General features: G+C 42.8%; 1 protein-coding gene across 1 annotated transcript in view; it reads left to right on the plus strand.

The window, feature by feature from the left end:
- Positions 1–23,212, plus strand: part of PHEX (phosphate regulating endopeptidase homolog X-linked) — a 1,091,028-nt gene that overhangs the window by 917,897 nt on the left and 149,919 nt on the right. The window lies entirely within an intron of this gene.

The raw sequence follows: 23,212 nt of genomic DNA on the forward strand, positions 1-23,212 counted from the left end.
AACTTGTTAGGTTATATTGAAGATATGTAGGGGACTGTGAAGTGTTGAACAAACTGTTTTTGCACTCTGCAAATAGTTTAGTTGATTTATGCGCTCATTTTCTCACTCAGGAACATTTGGTGTTTCTGTAATAATACATTTATCCTAATAGCGGAAATAATTAAGTTATTTATTATATAGTCTCTTTAAGACACTACCTGTGTCTTGGTGGATCAACATATTATATTTTTAGTGAGCTTTTTATTGCTTGGCCTCGATTGGACCCTGCATAGTAGCATATACAATAGGTTGAAAGAACTCTGAAAATAGACTAAAGTATAATGCAAGTTGTGATTTCATGATATAACACTGATTACAACTTAACCTACTCTAGCAACTATGGCTTTTTGAATTGCTATATAGGACATTGCAACTCTGTTTTTGCTTTTTATCAAAGCTATATGTATGCGTCCTGGATTTTATATGATAGGATATAAGTGTTGTTGTTGGGAACACGCATCTTTGGTAAATCAATAATCCCCAGACGTTGCTTTTCCCTCATTAAATAATTATTTGGGAACTGTGTGTTAATTGGTTTGGGCTTCTCTGCATCATCCATTTTTCTATAGACAGAGGGTTATATTACTTGGATAGCTGCATACACACAAGGGACCTATCTAACTCTCTCTGACCTAAATATCTTTTCATTTCTAATCTGACTTCATCTACCATGCTCACTTTTCCTAGTATAATCCTTACCCCTACATCTATCCTAATCCTCATTCTACTTCCTTTGTATCACGCCTCCTCTTATACCAACTTCCACCTACACCCTATACCTCCTCCTCCATACCCCCACCTCACAAATTACTTTCACAATATCTCTGCCTCTTTATCTCCCTCTGGCCCCCATCCTTCTCTTAAAAGTAAAACTCTTCTGAATCCCTACTAAATTCTACAAATCCAAACCTACCCCGTACCATCCATTCCTAACCAAACACAATCCTCACAAACTTATTCCCCTTCTCTCTTACCTCTGCTTAGCAGGCGACATTCATCCCAACCCAGGGCCAAACATTTCTCTAACAATCAACCCTAGCTCCAACAACAAATCCACCAGTAAATATCTTAAATTCTTCAACATCAATGCCCAAAGCTTAGCAAATAAGCTTACCCTCTCTCAATCATAATATACCTGACATTGTAACCATCTCTGAAACCTGACTAAAACCACATATAACTGACTCCGAATTCCTTCCCCCTGGCTATCAATCACTCCGATCCGATCACCTAAGTAAAAGAGGTGGTGGTGTAGCTATAATCTACTCCAGTCATTTGTCCATCACTCCCTACCCTAACCCTATCCCTTCCTTTAATAATGCTGAACTTGTAACCAGCCTTCTAAAATTAAATGACCATAAAATATCTGCAAAATCTCCCTCTATATTCGTCCTGGTAACAACACCAATAACCTGGAAGACATCCTCTCCTGGACCTCCTCTAATATTAAACTTTCGACCCTAATCCTACCATTTCAATCAATCTCTTCAATTTCACTCAACTCACTTACTCCATTACTAGGCCCAACAAAACCAACCCCCCAGGCTCCATCCTGGACTGGATCCTGGTATCTCACCCTAACAAAATAACAAAATCTGGTGTCACTCCTGACACATTAGGAGACCACCTCCCTGCCTTTACCCATAGAGCTACACCCTCTTTCTCACATTCCCACCAACTCTTACATACTCGCAGCCTTGCTAACTTTAACCCTTCCACCTTTTCTGACTCCCTTAAGTTCACTAACTGGAACCCACTCAAAACCTTACCTTTAGACGATGCTGTTGACTATTTCAACTCTACATTCTTAACTGTCCTAAACTCCCTAGCTCCAATAAAAACAAAGAGTTAAAGCTAAAACCACCCCATGGCTTACCAAAGAAACCAAAAAAATTATGCTACAAAGAGACAAAACCTGGAAAAGCTATCTCCAACATAAACAGCCTGTATTGTTACTTAAATACAGACAGCTGCGAAACCAAGCTAAAAAACAAGTCATTAAAGATAAAAAATCCTACTACATCAAACTCCAAATAAATCATGCAAAAAACCCCAAACAATTCTGGAGCTCTATTAATTCCCTCCTCAAGCCTGGTACAAAAACAACCCATGTCCTGATACTAGTAAATATGAACAAGAAATCGCTGAACTATTCAACGCCTTCTTCACCTCTTCTATTGCTGATCTAATCAAGACCTTCCCCAACAATAGCCCTCCATTCCCTCTGCTCAAGCTTCCTCATCCTCCCCTCTTACACCAACTACTTTTGAACTTAAACCTGTATCCACCTACCTTATAATAAAGCTTCTCTCCAAACTTAAACCTTGCACCAGTGCCCCCGACAGCATTCCTTCCTCCTTCTTAAAAATTGCCTCCGACAGTATTGGTCTCCATATCAGCATCCTGATAAATAGATCACTACTTGAGTCCTATGTACTCATACTATGGTGTTCAGCATTTATTCTACCACTCCACAAGGGTGGTAAAAACTGTAATGTTTCCAGTTTCTGCCCTATAGCCATCCTCTCACCAATCTCTAAACTTCTTGAAAAATGCATACACCTGCAGCTCATGCCATTCCTTACTGAACACCGGCTACTCTCTCCTACCCAACACGGCTTCCTCCCTGGACACAGTACCAACATAGCCCTTCTATCCTTACATTCTGTAAATCTAGCTTGAGACTCTTGTAACATAGTTTCAGCTGTTTTAATGGACTTATCTAAAGCTTTCGATACCATCTCGCACACTCATCTTTTAAATCATTTATCGAATCTCTACATCTCCCAAAAAACTCTTTCCTGGTTCTCCAGCTATCTTTCTGACAAGTCCCAAGCTGTCAAATGGGGCCAGGCCTCCTCCATTTTCCTCCCCACCCCTACAGGAGTAACCCAAGGTTCCATACTAGGCCCTTTGCTTTTTAACATCTTTATTAACAATTTCTACAAAGCCATACCCAATACCAAAATTGTCCAATACGCAGACAATTCCACTTTGATCTGCTGTGCCTCTAACCTATCTGATCTTCAGTCTCTAACTCAGACTGCCTTCTCAACTACTGAAAACTAGATGCATCAAAACTACCTCTCACTAAACGCTAACAAAACTTAGATTCTTTTATTCACTCCCATTGATAAAAACTCACTTCAAATTACTAGCCTTAACAATTCCATTATCGAAGTTGTTCTGTCTGCCAAACTCCTGGGACTCACCGTCGATGAACACTTAAAATTCAGTACTCACATCCAACTTAACATCAAGAAAACCCACATAAAACTCGGCCTCTCTACAGAAACAGCCACTTCCTCACTCCCTCCACCAGACAAACTTTGGCCACTACCTATATCCTCCCCTCTTTTTTGTATGGTGCTCCTGTGCTTACCAATCTATCTTCCACACTCACCTTCAAACTGGAAGTGTGCTACAACAAAATCTCCAGATTCGCTACCAAGGCAAAATCCTCCTCCTCCCATCACTGCACCTCCCTACACTCTTTAAATCGGCTTGAACTCCCTAATCAACTTGACTTCCTCCAAATCGTCACAGCCCACAAGTTATTATTCCAACCTACTAGCTGCCCTGCATTATCTAATATCCTACAACCATATACCCCCCTTAGACCCCTTAAATCTACTCACCAAAACCTTATAACCATCCAAAAACCCAAGCACGCAGCTGGTCAGCTTCTACTCTTCTTTTCCCTAGCCAAAAAATGGAATGCCCTGCCCTCTGCTCTAAGGATCTGTGACAATCCACACACCTTCAAAACACAACTTCATTCTTACCTGTTGCTTCACAGGAAATGTAACTGCACTCTTCAACTCATACCTTCCAAGCTCTGCTCCTTTTTCTCTCCTGGCTAACCTTCATACCTTCCTAATTTCTCTCATATATTTAGATTATAAATGTAACTAAACAGTAACATCCAGCCATTATGCTGTATGCCTGTCTTTCTTTTGAAACATTTTAATAGTTTTGCTGTCTTTACTGAATGATACCTGTTTTGACTGTAATGCTACCTGTTGATTGTTATACTACCCGCTGATTGCAATGCAAATATTTTTCTTGTAATTCTCTATGTAATGTAACTTGTATTGTGGAGCTTTTCTCCCGGGGCCTCCACTGAAAATGGTCTCTCGAGCCCAGTGAACCTTTCCGGTCACCAAACTGGAATAAATAATAAATAAATATTGTTGGGCTGTCTCCATATGTCTTGTCCTGAGAGGTATTTCCACCTACTGTCTCTGAAGCTATAGCCCCCACACCTCCATAATGTCCTCCACACAGGCAAAGAAAAGGGGCAAGGCTTAATTATAGCACAGTGTTGCTATGGCATTGGCTAATGGAAAGACAATACAATGTTCTGGATGCAAGTAGCAAGTGGGTGGCAATTGGTGCATAGGCCATCACCTGCTCATGAGTATTACCTATAAAAGGCTTGCTGCTGCCTATGCAATGCAGGCCTGAACCCATCTACACAAAGACAGACTGCAACTACACAAACCTAACCATTTGCATTATTCTGAGAAAACTCTTCAGCGCTATAACAGGTATGTCAATCAGAAGGAGGGCTGCAGTAATGTAAAATAGGTATGCTGCTGTCTGGCACCTATTGCCATTCCTGCTTGCCCTGTCTGCATTGACATGGATCACATCTCTGGCCCCTGAGTCACCCCAGCAAAGGTTAGCTTTTGCATGACTACTATTGGAGTGTCTTTTCTCCAATACTGCTAGGCTAGCTACCTGGGATGTTGTAAATATTCATATATTACTTGTGAATGCTACTATGATGCATATGCTTGTCTTACAAATGTAAGAGACTTATATAGGGTATGTGCATAGTACACAACAGGCACAGAAGTGTGTGTTGTACTGTATATTGTATACTGAGCCCATACCTAACAACTGTCGAGAATTTTGCAGACTGACCACATCTGCCTCATATTTGATGTCAGTGCCTCATACAGTTGTGTATGTCTGGCACATCACTGGCAACCCATTAAAGACTGAAGTCATAACATAATAGCATACATTTGATTGTCAGATGTCATATCCTGTGGAGGAGACCTGTGAATGTGACACCATCTTTGCTGGCAACTAAGTGTGTTTCAGCTAAATTCATAAAGTGACACTATTTTCCGGCCTTTGCCCACCAGTGATGTGTGCCTTTGTACAGATGTCTCGCTCTAACAGGAACTAGGTGTCTTAGCATGACACTCATGTAAATGCAGGCATACCTTGTCCTGTAGGATGCCGACATTTGTGCAGTCACTGACACCTGCTTTGTAGCTGTAGAGAGCACACTAACCTTGCCAAGTTACTAATCCCATCATATGTTTAGACCCCAAATGGAGGACTGCAAAGCCACAGAAGGTGGAGTGTTGAACATTATTATACACATACACATGTCCAGGCTGGCCAAACAGTATGATGCATGGGAGACATCCCGAGTGCAGTTAACAGTTGACAAAACACCTACTCAAATCATAGCTAGCTACAGGCCTCCAACCATGACTATGGACACCCACCACACTTATTGCGACTTGCTAGAATCTGTCAGGATTCATTTGTCTGCCATGCTCCTGGGTGACTTCAACTGCACAACCATTGTATGCATGACCTGTGCCACCTAAACATGAATGCACAGAGATTCCTCAGCTTTTTCAATGGCAATGCAGTGGATTAGCTGGTTAACACTCCTACAACAGGTGGAAATATCCTGTACCTGGTCCTAACCAACATGAGTAGCCACTGTAGCACTCCAACAGTGTCATCCTCCTTGGTAAAATCTGACCAAATAGCCATCACTGTTCAGGTCACCATCTCCCCTGCCCCCCCTTTGTCAGGGTCAAACAAAATTAACTGTACACAAATTACTATAAATCCCCTCAGAGCAGGTAGAAATAGCTTTACAGCCAATGTCCCATCAGTTGGAACTAGGAGTAGTGTCCAGGCCCACACCACAATACTATATGGGCACTTACATAGCTGTATGGACTCAGCAGTACCTGACAGGACAACATTATCTCCTTCAATGTAGGGTAAATGACAGCAGCAATACACAAATACCATAATAGGTGGAAATAATTGCTGGACAGGGCCAAGAAGGAACAGGTGCCTTATTGGAAGCAATGTCACCTTTGTGTTCACAAGCAAATAAGGCCACCGGTAAATTGCCCTAAGGCTATCTTTGAGTGCAAATTGGACACATCCACCAAGGCCAATCACTAGGCCCTCCACACATGTGTCTGCAATCCCAGAGGCAACACACAAATCTGCTCTGCAGTGGTGGGCAATAACACCACATGCACATATGGCATAGATATAGACAACCGGCTGCAGACAGGTAAGTGTAAACATCACCCCGCTGTCCCCCCATTGGTACACACATGCATGCACAGCACCTGCCCCCCTCCCCTCATCATGAGGAAGAAGATCTGTAATGCCATTTCAAAGGCAACACACAGAAGTCTCCATAGGCCTGACACCATCCCTGGCTGCACTCTACATGAACACAGGCATGAGCTCTCAGATCAATTATGCACTGTAGTCAATCAAAGCCTGAGCACTAGTGTCATTCCATCTCCACAGAGGACAGCCACTGTCATCCCTATACACAAAGGTGGAGCAATCCGCCAACCCAGCCATTCATATGCACATCAGTCTAACTAGCCTGCTCTGCAAGGGCATGGAAGGGAATATCAAGGACATTAGGAACAGGGACATCGGCAACCTCAAAATGCCTGAGCCCACACACTGTGGTATTGTCAAAGGGAGATCAGCCCTGTTAAACCTGGTCGACCTCTCTGGAGTGGTCAACAAACACAAGGACAAGGGGAAGATGGTGAACAATGCCTACATTCACCTAGCCCAATTCTCTCACAATAATCCCCATGTGGCCAGGATACATACGCCTACACAGCTAGGCATCAACCTGTATGTTACCAGATGGGTAGCTAACTGGCTCAATGATAGTACCCACTCTGTCAAAGTAGTGGAACCCACCTCTAGTAGTAAAGTCTTCCAAGGTGGTGTACCCCAAGGACTGATCTGGAGGCCTCTACTGTTTGAGATGTACATATCTGAGGTACAGGACAAAAGCAATGGTCTGTGGCTGACCAGGTGTACAGATGCTTGCAAGCTGGACACTGTCTTACATTCCCCTACTGATGTGAGCATCCCCCAAGAGGCCCACACCCAATTAATGACTGGTGCAAGAAGCATTTCCGCAAACTGAATGCCAGGAGATGCATCATTCTTCCTGCTGTGGCAGATGTCATCCAAACTAATTATGACAGTAATAATGTACTGAGGATGCAACAGGTGTGAGGCAACTTGTACACCAAGGTTGGTAGCAACCTGATGGTTTCCCACCATATGTGCACCATTATACAAAAGGCTGTCTACATGACAAACCTCACAAATACGGGTATGTCATCCAGGAATCAGGAGGCCACAATATTCCTGTATACCACCCTTATCAGACACATTACCAAGTACAATGGCTCCTTTGGCATGTATCTTGCCAAGCAAATGCAACAGTTGCAGAGATCACAGACTTTCCTGACCAGGCAAATTCAGGGTCTGTAGCACCTCTCCAGTACAGGTAGGCTGATAGCCCTGTCCCTGTACTGAGTCTCATACAGACTGATCATAGGTGACCTGTTTCTGGCATACGAGGCCATTTCCAAACCAGTCTTGATGGGGTTTCTGCATATCTGTAAGACAAATCCCACTCATGCATCACACATGCAAGGCCCTCACCTTGTCTGTGACATGTATAGTACTTGTTGGCAGGATAGTGTTGTGTCCCACACAATACACTGTCTGTAAAATACACTCCCCCCATGTCTAGCAGAGTATGTGTATAGCCCTCTTGAAGAAGAAGCTGGACGATAGCATGGGAAATGGATGAGACACCCCTGGGATCCCACGTGTATCCCAGCTGGACAGGGGAAACAGGTGCTGGCTTGGAAGGGAAATGGGAAAAAGTCTGGACCAGGCTTATGAGGGCATCAGGGCCAATAGCCTGGTATCATCTTATGAGGCTATGCACCTAGTACTTTACATGTTTCCTGTATGTATTGCAGACTTTCCTGCAATGTCTAAAATGAATCCTTGTTTGAGTCTGAACTGTGTAGGTACTCCAGTGATAGTTTACAGTCTTGCCCCTTCATCAGTTATCATCACATATCATTACACGTTGTCATTGTGTGTGGTCTGTATAGCAATAAGTCAGTTCTTACAGTACTTGCATATGCACTTGGTGACACTGTATAGCTCACTCCAATAGCCTTGGTCTTGGCCACAATTGCCATTCTGCTACTAGGCCCATCACACAGTAGGATTTGTCATCCTTTGCTGTGGGCCTTACAGTAGCAGTGAATGAGATGGATTGCGGCAGGCAGAACTACCGTAAGGTCTGCCCTGAAGGGCCCATAGGTGTCACAGCTGTGCCAGACTTTACCAGGAGTGTGTGTGTGCATGTGTCCATGTGTGTGTGTGTGTGTGTGTGTGTGTGTGTGTGTGTGTGTGTGTGTGTGTGTGTGTGTGTGTGTGTGTGTGTGTATCAGCAAATATAATACTGCAGGGTATTCATTTACATATGATGTCTTCCTCTCGCAGATGAACACAGGGGTTGGTGTACCTCCCTATCACAACCTGATGTCAGTGTCTTAGTGTACTCCCATGATGATGGTCATAGTGAGGCACAGGTGGGGTTGTTGGTGTCTGAATCCGTGCCATTGTTTGGAATCCCACTTTCGCCCACCATGTCCCCACATAGTCAGTATGCCCACACATACCCAGTCCCCAGCAGCCATGAATAATGGACAGGTTTAGGGTGGTGGCATGGAACAGGCTAGTGTGCTGAGTATTGTGAGTGTAAGTGTAGACACCAGCCATAGGCAGAGAGAAAGCAAGGTCACACACAGTCAGATGGACAGGAGTGCTCGACAGAGGATTGCTTTCCATCAAGCCCCTGTCACACATGCCACAGCAGGTGTCACCATATGCATATTATGGTCCATCATGGAGGCACAGGTGTGTACTGACTGGAACAGCAGACAGATACTCAGGGTCCTGAATGCAGTGCTCACTGTCATGTGCAATGACCTCCATGGCATTTGCAATGCCATAGGTCATCTTGCTGATGTCGTGGATAGACAGTGGGATGAGACATTGTAACTGGTTGACCATTCAATGTCTGTGCTTGAGCATGTGGTGGGAGTAGGGCATCAGCCAGGTGGATGTAGATTAGCAACATGATTGGCTATGAGCCCACGTGGTCATGCACATTCACAGTCCCGTAGTGGAAGTACCAACAGCACTACCAAAGGGAGGGTGCTGTCCGCACCACACCAGAGCAGGCCATAAGCATGTTGTCCTGGCCAGTCCCATCAGGGATGTGGATCAAGCAGACAGCAGTCACCATCAGGGAGTAGTACTGCATCTGTTCTTGGGCCTCATGGTGCCAGTAATACTCCTGGCAGAACCAGTTACCACATCCCTGCCGGGAGATGGTGAACCATACATCCTGCCATGTATGGTTCATGGCTGTCCAACATAGCCCTGTTTCAGGCATCAACATTGCTTGATGGTGTGCAGACAAACACTCACACATCCCTATCACAGGCCAGTCACCACCAGACATGCACAGCTCCTCTGCATGGCCCAGTTGAACATCACCTCTCAGACTCTCTCTCTCACACACACACACACACACACACACACACACACACACACACACACACACACACACACACACACACACACACACACACACACACACACACACACAAACATGATGTCAGCCATATGGCCCAGTTTAGGCCTCTGGCAACCCAACACCACACCCTGTGCATGTAATGATACTTGTGCCACAACCCGGTTATCCATATCATCGATGCATGTGCATGCTCATATGGGTCTGATGCACAGGCTGACTATAGAACCGTGCAGCAATGTCATGCTGTGTAAGGTGCTGTCTGCTGGCAGTAGTTATTGGTACACATTGAGGTGTATGTACCTTGTTAGCCATGATGCACTATCACTGCTAGTACTGCCAACTGACTATAGTGTCACGTAATGTATTCTGGTTGTGTTCCAGGTGTCTGTGTGTCTGCAGGCTGTGGGGTTGCTGACAGTAGCAATGATGAGTAAGGCCGAGTGGAAATACAGTGACCTTTTCATAGCCAAGGTACAGCTGTATATGTACATGTTTACCAGGTGTTTTTATATGCAACATTGTGTGAGGGGCAATTGTAGCAGACAGTGTGGCCTTGCATACATACCCTTGACACAGCCACCTAGTCTTCATACATGTCACCTGGGTGTTCTGTAGGACCGCAGGCTCACACATACAGAGGATATCACTTGAGTACTGGCACTAGATCCCTCACAAGCTTAGCCATTACTTTAACTACAACAGGTTCAGCTATCAGCACCTGTTGCCCCTGCCATTTCTGTCACATCCACTCGACTGTCATTCAGCTGATGAGGATATGCCTGGTACTTTGTATGACAGCTTTGGGGTATATATTCCTGACAGAGGTCAGCCTGTGTTAGTCTAACCTGACAATCACCAGCATGTGTGTCTGCTATCTCATATGCATGTCTGGCCTCTCATGCTGGTAGTGCACACAGAGTCATAGTCCTGTACATGGGGCAGCTGATGAAGGGCTGAGCACAGCCCCTACCTGCACAGTCTTACAAATAATAACACTAGATAAATAACACAGATAGCACAGCAGTACTGTAGTGTGCCAGTGCCTGCCACTACCATTGAAGTGGGAGACAATTGCAGGGACTATTAGGATTGCCAATGGAGGGTTCAGAGGCCCTTAACATGTTAGAGCCATCACGCACACACACACACACACACACACACACACACACACACACACACACACACACCACACACATGCACACTGCACATATAGGTGACACTTATCAGAGTAGATGACCTACCCATCTATTAATTTACACTACACAGTGATACGACCATTCTACCACAATGACTTGGTATTAGAAACTGTGTAACTGTGCTTGTACGGTTGATGACATCTGTATGAGCTGACACTAGGTTGGCAATGGGGGAGTTCACAGGGTGTAAGAGGCACACAAAATGGTATAGCTATCACATACACACACTGAAGACAGCTACAGGGGCTGTGCATACAGAAGCATATACACAGTTGCCAATAGACATATTAGTAACCCTACGTATCCACTTGTATGTACTATAGTGCTGCATACACATGACATGCTCCACATAGATTATATGCCTGGGACATAACACACAACATCTTACAACAGGTAATCTTGCAAATGCCTTCATGGATGGTGGGATAACCAACCAGACATAGTGATTGATCTTGTCTACTGCTCCTACAAACCTGTACAAGTTACAGAGTGACAGACTTTGTATCAGCATGATGTGTCAGTCAGGTATGATATCTGATGCTGGCATGTGTGTCAGTACAGTAACTGTGACATATTTGGCAATGATATCACAGGAATGCTCCTTGTCAGGGGACACAGACCACATATAAGTTGCAAACATGTGGATATCCCATGTACAGCTGTAGAGATGACTGGTATGGGATGTATTGTGTTACATGGTGCATGTGAGGCAGATGCCATTAACAGGGTCTTTAAAGTCATGTCATGGGTAGGGGGTCAACAGGCCTTAAAATGGTATAACCTACACACACAACAGCCATAGGAGATATGCTTCACACACACACCTATAGTTGTTGATATTGAGATTAGAATCCCTACCAATCTGAGTATTTCCATTATAGTATTATGCAGTTATTGCACATGCCACAGAACTTAGAGGGCTGACAAGTGTATACAGGTACATCTAAGGTGAATGACATAAGCAGGCCTTGTAAAATAAGGCAATGGGACATGCACTGGATGGTAAATGCCTCAAAATGGTACAATCCACACCCCTCGAGGATATGATTCTCACCCAAATACACACAAGGATGATGCGAGTCTCTCACACACATGCACACACAGTATCACAGTTGCCTGTATTGAGTTTAGAACCCCTACCTATCTAGTTATGTGTACTACAGTGTTACACAATTTTCACATGCACCACGGAGCTTATAAGATTTAACAGTGTTGCAAGGTATGTCTAAGGTGATTACATCAAGAGCCCTTGTAAAGTATGGCAATGGGAAATGTACTGGGTGGGAAGGGCATCAAAATACATTATCCTACAAACATACACACTTACATACACCTTCTCACACACACATGGCACAACTGAGTGTAAAACCTCTGCCTATCTAGTTAGCTGTACTATACTGTTACTTAGTTATTACATGCACCATAGAACTTATAGGGCTGAGTGCTGTCCAAAGGTACTTCTAAGGGTAATGACAGCAGAACTGCTAATGTAGGGCACTGGGAAGTGTTGTGGGTGGGAAAGTCCTCAAAATAATTCATCCTACAAACATATACACACTTACAAACTCTTGTACATGCACTTATACATACACATATTTGCCAGACCTGAAAATAGAACCCCTGCCTATCTAGGTATTTGTACTATAGTGTTATGCAGTTATCGCAAGCGCCGCAGAGCTTACAGGGCTGACAAATTCACAAAGGTGCTTCTAAGGTCAATGACATCAGCAGGACTGCTAAAGTAGGGCACTGGGTGGGAAAGTCCTCAAAATACTTCATCCTATACATACAGACTTGCACACAGTTATAAGCACACACATTTGCCAGAACTGGGAATAGAACCCTTGTCTATCTAGTTATTTGTATTATAGTGCTACGCAGTTACCGCATGTGCTACAAAGCTTATAGGGCTGACAAATGCCCAAAGGTTCTTCTAAGGTGGATGACATCAGCAGGACTGCTAAGGTTAGGCACTGGGATGTGTACTGGGTGGGAAAGTCCTCAAAATACTTCAGCCTATAAACACATACACACACACACATTTGGCAGAACTGGGAATGGAACCCCTGCCAATTTAGTTATTTGTGCTATATTGTTATATAGTTATTGCACATGCCACAGAGCTTATAGGGTTGAACCTCTGCAAAGGTACTTCTAAGATGACTGATATCAGCAGAACTGCTAAAGTAGGGTACTGGGAAGTGGTATGGGTGGGAAAGTCCTCAAAATACATCATCCTATAAATATACACACTTCCACACACTTATTTACCAAAACTGGGAATGGAACCCTTGCCTATCTAGTTAGTTGCACTGTACCATTACATAGTTATTGCACACACCACAGAGCTTATAAGGCTGGGGCTGTGCAGTGGTACTTCTAAGGAGAATGATATCATCAGGACTGCTAAAGTGGGGCACTGGGAAGTGTTGTGTGTGGGAAAGACCTCAAAATACATCGTCCTATAAACATACACACTTGCCAGAACTGGGAATGGAACACCTGCTTATCTATTTATTTGTAGTATACTGTTACATAGTTATTGCATGCACCACAGAGCTTATGGAGCTGGGGCTGTGCAAAGGTACTTCTAAGGGGAATGACATCAGCAGGACTGCTAAAGTGGGAAACTGGGAAGTGTACTGTGTGAGAATGGCCTAAAACTGTTTCACCTACAAACAAACACACAAACACACACACTCCCATTTGCCAGGACTGAGATTAGAACCCGTACCTATCTAGTTATTTTTCCTATAGTGTTACGCAGTTATCACATGTGCTACAGAGCTTATAGGGCAGACAGAAGTCCAATGGCAGTTCTAATGTGAATGTCAGCATCAGATCTTGTGAAGTAGGGCAATGGGAAGTGTACTGAGTTTGAACAGCCTCCTAATACTTAGACCTACAGACACACACACACACACACACACACACACACACACACACACACACACACACACACACACACACACACACAGAGGCAGGTGATGTGATATAACCCCCACCTCAGTACTATTACACAATGGAGCTCACCTTTATGCTGGCATGTGTGACTGGTTACAACTGGTATGCCACTGTCTGCAGCAGGACATCACTGTATGCTATTCAGGGTATCCATGTGTGTGACTCACTCTGTGTGTGTGTCCCTTGTGTGTGTGTGTGTCTCTCTCTATCACTGTCTGTCTCTCTGTTCCCCACATCTATATGTGTGTATGCTTGACATATTATTTGTTGCCCATATATATATGTCCGTGTATCACATGCAACAGATGCAGATATATCACATATGGGCCACCTACAGCTAACTGAGGGTAATCCTGTCTGATGGGTGTGTGTAGGGACAGTTAAGGTGTACATAGCTGTCTGTATGCAAAGACATATATGCACAATACAGTTATATAGTCCGATGTAGGTTCTAACATGGCCTGTGATTCTCTAAGTGTAGGTGCATGCCAGGGTGACCTTCTATAGTGAGAGTGTGACTCCATTCCAGAGATAGTTGTACTCCGATCTGGGGGTTTGTATGCTACAGCCATACCTCTCAAAGGTAAACAGGACTGTTTTGGAGGTACTGGATTTGTTTTAGCAGACATTTTCTGACATATTTGAAGTCTGACACTGTAATGTATTGCGTCACTGCCTAGTGACAGACATCTTCAGATAATCACAGTGCTTTACCAGAGGAATACAAGATATATGAGGCACAGACCAATATTATGAGCCTGACTATATGCATTCTTGTGCAAAAAGGCCAGTTGAGAGATGTGGCTACAGCCTGTTGACTGATGAAGCTGTGTAAACAGTCCAGCAACTTGGTGATATAATGGCTGGGGATCTCCTGCTTGTGTGGTGTTCATCTTACCTGAAAAGTCATATCCTGGTGTGGCCATACCTCTCAACTGTACAGTTTTTTGGCAGATTGTCTAGGTGTTTGTCTAGAAGTTTCGTCCAGTCTACATAAACTTGTGTTTTTATGGTAGGTTAGTTGCGTATAATTGAAGACTGATGTTAAAAAATAATGATAGACATTAGTGTTTCAGACTTCATAACCTTCAGAAAATTCATGCTAATGCAAACCCCCTTATCCTACCAACTTTCTCAGTATGTAAGGGCAATATTTACAACACGTGGTTATCATTGTGCCTTTGTCCCAATTTTATGACCTTGTCAAGATGTCTTGCTGTCAGAGGTTGGAAAGTATGGGTGTGGGTACAGAGTGCATTCTACTGTGCAGCAATGTCCATTACATGTGTAGTAAATTCCACATAGCACTGTGACTTCCAGGTATCTCAGTGGCAGAGCAGTACGGAGTAATGTGGTGAACCACTGACAGACAGTTGTGTATAGGTTGATAGGTTGCTATGATGCTAGTAGGGTATTGGCCCTGAAGCCCTTATAACCCACGCAGATGAGAGTGTAACCCATGTTACAACAAGTCAGCACACAGAGACTCTGTCCAGCAGGGACACAAGTGGGATCATAGGACTGTATTTTGTGTTTCCCATGCAGTTATTCAAGGAGCACATCACTAGGATTATTAAGGCACTTGGCTTGCTGTTGACAGGGAGTGTATTCCACAGATGGGGGAGTGTTTGGGACATGTATTTGTCACACCAACAAGCTGTACTGAAATCACAGGTGAAGTTTACTCCTACAGGTTGGAGTGGGCCTTGAGTTCTAGATGTTCAACGGTCTCATCAAGGCAGGGTCTGGATTGCATTGTATGCCAGACAGGGGTCACCTCAGCAGAGTCTGTATGGAATGGGGTAGAAGGACAGTGCTGTTAGCCTATCTGTGTAGGGTAGGTGTTTGGGGGTTGGGGCAAGGCCTTACTGTTTGAAAGACTCTGGTGTGTGGATTCTACATGGTCTGTGGTGTATAAGTCTTTGGAGCTCTCATGTGATTTTGCCCCTGAGGTGTCCATTGTTTGGGTTTTGTTTTGTTGTGGACCACCACTTACATGGGCATGAGTTTTGTATTTGCAGGTGATGTTTACTGACTCCTTAAACTGCATGGCACCTATGTTACTGCACAATCTGTTCTGGTGTGCACATTCTCCATCTGACTGGCCAGTGGTTATCCTCCCCCTTATGTGTGTCTCTTTGTCCTTCTGTAGTCCAGTCACAGGCTTTGGCCACAGTGGCTGCTATGTATTTGTAGCTCTGATGTGGGTGGAGCACATGCTGTTACATCATACACAGGGTTGTGGACTTCACATCTCTGAGTGTGTCTATTTAGCAAGTTGCCCATCATTGCACCACTCCATTTGCTGTGGTCTTTAGACGGTTTGTGTAGCTATATGTTATTATGAGGCTACATGTGGGCCAAGCTGTCATACCATCACAGACTGATATCTGGACAGGCCCAAATATGACAATCAAAGGCCCACACATGGGGACAGGGTATTAATAATGTTCTGCCAAACACAGACAGTTGGGAAACCAGTTTGGTAATTGCTTGTTTGCTCTTATGGGTTTGACGTCTTCTTCCTCACTGTCTGCCATTGCTGTTTTGACATGACCCTTTCTTGTTTTGCAAATAGTTGGCAGCCAAATGCAATGTTAGGACAAGGAGAACAGATATGCAAGGCATACTTGTGCTCCTTCTATGACAACCTGTGTCATTACAGGGGTATGACTGTTGGCCAGTGACATGTCAGTGCTGACACAGAAAGGTGGCAGCCTTTTATACACTGGCAGTACACTGACCTTCAGGTACCTGCTATCCTACTAGACACCATACCTCTCAAATTCTGAGAGCCAGACATCTGGACAAAGCCATAAGTGATTGGGAGACAGAGGCCTAAATATAGGGACCATTTTTAAGTACTGGCCTTTCAAACCTAGAAAGGTGATTCAATAACAAGTTTTACATTAGCATGCATGTTTCTATAGGGTATGAAGTCTGACACTACAATCTGTCATTATTTTCTGACCTTAGTCTTATGTGATTTGCCAATGAATTGACAGACAACCACTATTTCATGTTATACAGACCACAGGTATGATGCAAACCTCTGAACATTCTGCAATAAGTATGTACAATTGAGAGGTATGATAGGCACTGTGTAGATTACTCCAAGCTGTGTACTGTCCATATGTGTGGTCCCCTGTCCATGACCTGTACGACTTTCCTGCATTAACAGATATTGAAATCTGGACAGTGTGTACAACTCCTACTATAGGTGTAGCTGACATGCAGAATACTTACCACTGCAGTTCTTGGAACATGGCTCTGTCAAAGATAGCACTGTACCTAGGCCACTACAACACAACAGCTGGGAGTAAGTGCTGGCCACTTTCTGACAGTATTAACCACACATATACATAGCTCATTGTCTCCTGCATACTGTGGACATGCAACAAGTTATCACATTGATTGGGACAGCCCTGGCAATGTGTGATCTGCTGCTGTTTCCCTGCAAGCATACATGTTACTGCATTTCCATGGGAATATGAGTGTGGGGAGACACACCTGTCAACTGTACACATTTGCACAGACTGTGCTGATATTTGCCTTACATTTTGTTTCCAGTTAGTATAGTATTGTACTTTGTCTTGGAGACTAGACGCTTATCACTAAAGACTACAGGTCAGATTGTAATGGCATACATTTGAGTTTCAGACTTCTTACCCTTTAGAGCCTTACTGCAACTACAAGACCTGCTATGCTATCATTATGTAAGTCTGTAGGAGGTATTTCATCATTGTTGACATTTGTGGGCCTTTGCCAGACATTTCTTTATGGTTTTCTACAGCTAATTTGCTGGGTGAGGCTGAGGGGTGAGTATGGGGCCCCCACACTGACATCCATGCCTGTGACCTATGATCCCCCCAGTTAGTTGCCCCCCCCAATATACTGCAGTGGGATTTGTCACCTTGGGTACTACTGCATAGTGTGGGGAGGCCAGTATTGGGCAAACATTTCCTGGTGCCCCACATAGCTGTCAGTTGTCTGCTGCTATCCCAGTAGGCCACCACATTCCATTGCGTGCATGGACCAATACCATAGATATGCTACCAGAACATGCTAATCCATTCATTTATTGTTAAAAAGACTGACTTACCTTGTGCCTGTGGGAGTTGTGAGGATGGTGCTTGAGGGCTGCCTGTGTTGTATGCAAGCAGTACACTACCTATACATGGTAAGGTATAGGCAGTGTGATGTGCAGTGACATCCATTTTACTGTGTATGCAAGTTGGAGAGAGATGTCAATCCCTGGGTCCATACAGTGTCAGTGATGTGCTATGCATTGCCTCTTTGCCAAGGCCAGAGCATACTGGGCACACCTTCATCTGCCTACAGGAGCTGGCTCAGGGGGTTTCTCCTCTCTGTCCCTCTGTGCCTGTGGGGACCTTGGTAATGGTGGGGGGGGGTTGTGTGGCCCTTCCCCATGCTGTTTCTGCTGCAGCAGTTTCCACAGGATTATATTGTGTAACATAGCACATATTGTGAACATGTGGGCACATGTGGCTGGAGAGTACTGCAGGGGTCCACCAGATATGTCAAGGCAGCAGAACCGTGACTTGAGCATCCCAAACGCATGCTCTATAATGATCCTGGTTTGTGCATGTGTCTCATTATGGCATTCTTTAGTGGGTGTGTGTGAATTTCTGATGGGAGTCATCATCCACAGCTCCAGTGCATAGCCAGCATCCCCCACCAGATGGCCATATGGGATGTCCCCCTGGCAAATCACTAGTACAGCTGTGAGGAATGCCAGATGTGGGAGTCATGATAGCTTCCAGGGCTGCCAGCACACACATTAATGATAATGTCCTGGTCATTGCAGATGACCTGGCAGTTGATGGAGTGAAACCCTTGTGGCTTACGTAGACCCTACCCTGTTCACCAGGTGGTGCTTTGATGTGGATGTCCATGCAGTCTGTGGCACCCAGTACCTCTGGGTAGTCTGCTACATGGTGGAAGGGGTACTTATTACTGGTCCTCTCCTCAGGGGTGCTGGGGAAGTAAATGTGTTCACCGGCATGTGGTAGCATGGCATCCAGGAACTGGTATAGTACCCTGGATGCAGATGCCTGCGAGACCACCATGATGTCATCAGTAGGTCTTTGGAAAGTATGTGTAGCTAGTATTCTTAAGGCTAAACATACCTTGGTATCCACTGGGATGGGTTCCCCCTTTGTTGGCTCTGGCTCTGAGGTGGTCCTGGCACAGCACAATGAGTTGCTAAAGTATGTCTCTGTCCACCCTGTAGTGCTCTACTATCTCCAGATTATGTAGCCTCTGGTCGGTTACCCTGGGTATGAACACTCTTCTCCTCCTCCTCCTCAGTCTGGGGTGGTTGCCAGCATTATCCTCCTCACCACCCTCAGCTTCAAGCCCATACTGATGTATCAAAGCAGCAGCAGCCCTTAACATTTTGTCAGTTAAAATTCCCCCGAGTGTGTACACCAATGGTGCAGAGTTTGTGGGGAAAAGTGCACTGACAGGTGTTTGCATAGTTTATACTGTTGTGCTGCAGATGCTACCTGTATGATTGGCTGACTATGATACATTCCACCTGCCAGCTATATTATTTGTAATTGATTGCTTTTATTCTGATATTTCTCATTTTCTTTTTATTGTTTTCCCTTCCCATTTATGCCCTTTTAAGCCCCACAGCACACCATGCAAAACCGTTGCAGAAATGTAAACAGCTCTGCTATTTCCATTTTTTAAGACCTGGTGCAAGCTGCAAACCAGTTTAGCTATGGTAAACAGGTTTAAGCAGAAATGGCCCTCCCCTGGATGTGTACATGCTCCCCATTTCATGGAATAAGTAAATACAGCCTCAGATACACCCCCTTGCTTAGTTGTGCTTAGCCAAGCTCAAATGGAAGCCGTAGAGTTCCATTGTGCTTACACCAAGCATGACACACCCCCTTTTCATGTCAGCTGCTTCTCCTGCTTACACCACTGCCTTATAGCTCCTACATGATTAGGTGCAGCCAGACAATGGTCTCCCATTTTGTGATTCAGTAAATTTTGCTCATTTGCATACCCCACTGCCTTAGTCCCTTGTTACACCACTACACCAGAGCCTTTCCCCTTAGCAACCAATGTTACTTGTTATTGTTTTGATTCTGGATGCTATACACTATAATGGCAAATGCAGATTTCACTTAAAATTGTCTTTTCACATTTTTTTTTATTTTCAGCACGATCTCATTTGCACGCTGCTGTGCTATGCTTAAATGGTCGAAATTGGCCAAAAAAACTTTGATTTTTAGATTTTTGCAACTCTTTTCCATGCCAATGGACATATTAGGGATTATAATACATGCTTTACCTTGAGCTGTCATTTCCGTTTTGATTTTTGCAGAAATGTACTTGGTCAGTAATCGAATACATTTCTGCAATGGACACTGTTCTGTCAGGGATGCCTGGCTGCTTACTGAATCACTAATTCACCTCATTTGCATGGTTTTCACAAGCAAATGAGGTAATTAGCATTATTCAGTGGTGTCCATGCCTGAATAGTTCTGGTAGGCTCGTGTGCTCCCTCAGCCTTGTTTACTGAATCTCTTGGTGGCCATATTCCATGTAGGAGCTGCTGCACTGTTCTGGCAGGGGAAAAACCCTTTACTGAATCCCGGGGTGAGTCTTCCCAAAAAACAATATTTTATCTTTTACCGGAGATACAAAAACAACATTGTCCTGTTCCACAGCAACCTATTGTTTCAGTAAGAGGGCACCTAACTTTACCAACTGCAATCTTTTTAGAAAAAGTACTAAAACCCTTCCTTAGATATGTAAGGGCTAGAATTCAAGATACTACCCATGTTTTTCAGTTGCTACAAGATTTGCAGTTGGATGGAAGTATTATTATGTGTATTCTAGATGTTTAGTCTTTATATACCAGCATTCCTCATGCCTTTGGGTTAAAGGCTGTTAGATATTATTTACAACTTTCAGTTTTATATCCCTTGGAATATATTGACTTCATTATCACTTTGTTAGTTAGAATTGGTTCTTAACAGAAATGTCTTTTATTTCAAAGGATATTGTTCTCATATGAATAGTATATCCACTGGGCTGAGCTTGCTCCAACTTATGCTGATCTTTTTATGATTTTTTTTTTAGCAAGAATTTATTTATAATCAAGTACATAACCTTCTTTTACTGCAAATGTCTGTGTGGCATTGTGTTTAGGATAATTGCTGGCTTTTATGGGATTCTACAGTTTAGAATTTGAATGGGTTTGTTGACTATCTCAATGGTATTTTTTGAATTGTCTTTACCTATACTTACAGTTTATTTTCTGTGACTTTTTTGGATGTAACAGCTACAAAGCTATTGGATGTAATGCTTAATGCAAGTTTAGTAAAAAAGCCCTTACTTACATGCAAAACATTGTCATTCTGCTCATATTATATCTAATGCTCCTAAATCTCAGTTTTTATTTACATATTATAAGTGATGAAATACTGCTTAAGGTAGAGACCAAAATATACGGTATAGTGGTTTATTAAAAGGGGCTATAAGGAAAATAGGATAGAGGAGACACTTATTCAATCTCGTATGAAGTCAAGGTCCACTTTGCTTGAATGTCAGCAAAGAACAACTTGAATTCATAGTGATAAGGATCTCTGCATTTCAGTCACTTATGGCGCAGATATATTTCTGTTTAAGAGAATGATACAGAAGCATTGGCCATCATTTAACCATGGATACATTTTTTCTGATCATGTAACATCAATGTGTCATGTTTCTTATAGAAAAGGGAAAAATTTGGGGCAGTATTTTTCAGATCATAAGTGGTCACTTGACACAGAAGAAAATACTAAAGTAATGGATGTCTACCATCCAAAAGGCTCTTTATCATGTGGTAATTGCAGTTTTTGTTCTGTTATTAGGGCAACAAAACATTTTACCAAAGTTAATATAAATGAAGTTTATGATATTCACCACTTCATCTCTTGCAATACAGATTATTTTCAGTAATTGTGGTTCCTTTTAAGTTGGGTAAACACAGAGAGCATTGGAAACAAAGAATATTAATACACATAAGTGATATTAGATGCCAGTGGGACAGGAGTGCTTTATAGAAACATATGCTTAGACATACTACAGTAAAATTTATGTTTGCTAGTTTTGGATAAAGTTAATAAATATAAATTTAATGTTTCCACTTGCAATGAAGTTTTAAAGACTCTTTGTAATTAATATGGGCACCCAAATTACACCAGTGCTTAATGAATATTTATGATTTTTTGCTTCTGATTTGATTGCCACAGCCATGGATGTTGTCATAATTTATTGTAAGATACAAATATTGCATATAGTATGTTTCTTAAGATAATGTTTTGAAGCATTTCACTGTAAATATGTACTGTATCTTTCAAATTATTTGGTGACACCAGTACTACCCCATTTTAAAAGGTTGTTTTAGCCTGTATGAATTTATGTAGCACTACACATTATTTTTTTATAATTGATATTTAATATATATATATATATATATATATATATATATATATATATATATATATATATATATATACACATATATAATTTAATATATATTTTTTTAAATTTATATATTTTTTTATAATTAGGCTGCTCATTGTGGGGAGACAGTGGTCTGTTTTTACCTTTGATTTGGGCCAACAATACTGATATGAATTTTCAATAAACTTAAGAAACACATATCGGTTGGAGTTTTCTTTTTTGGTTAAATTTATGTGGTCCAAGTGACATTCTTGGATTGTTCTGTTATATACACACTGACTTTATGATTGCATGTAATCATGGGAGAAAGAGAAAAGAAAAAAATTAAAAAAAAAAAACATAAAAACAATAAATTACTGCTGGTGCCATTGTAGAAATGAGCCCCCATGAGATGTGAAGGATGATCAGCAAAATCTCCACATTTTACTCAGCCACTAGTAGGGAAACCTAACTGTGTTATATACTTGTATTATAAATTTAAAATATCAGCAAGAAAATCTCCAGGTGGGAAACCTTGTGATTCAAAGAATGAATGTAAAGGTTCCTTCTTACATAGTTGTTGAGGCCATAGCATGGAGTCAGCATTTAAACCTGAAAGCTACAATTTTGTTAAGATAATGACAAAATTGTGTGGTAAGAACCACAATGTTACCTGGATCTACAATACTCAGAAAATTAATGGTTAGAAAAAGTCACCCCATCTAAATTACCACAATCAAAGAAGGCAGTATTTTTATTAAGAAGAGAAGATGAGTTTTTTTTTTCTTTAAGCAAACATGAATTGAAGCAATGGAGT

Source organism: Protopterus annectens, chromosome 5.part0, assembly GCF_019279795.1.
Source record: "Protopterus annectens isolate FY-2018-M chromosome 5.part0, PAN1.0, whole genome shotgun sequence".
Taxonomy (NCBI): Eukaryota; Metazoa; Chordata; order Ceratodontiformes; family Protopteridae; genus Protopterus; species Protopterus annectens.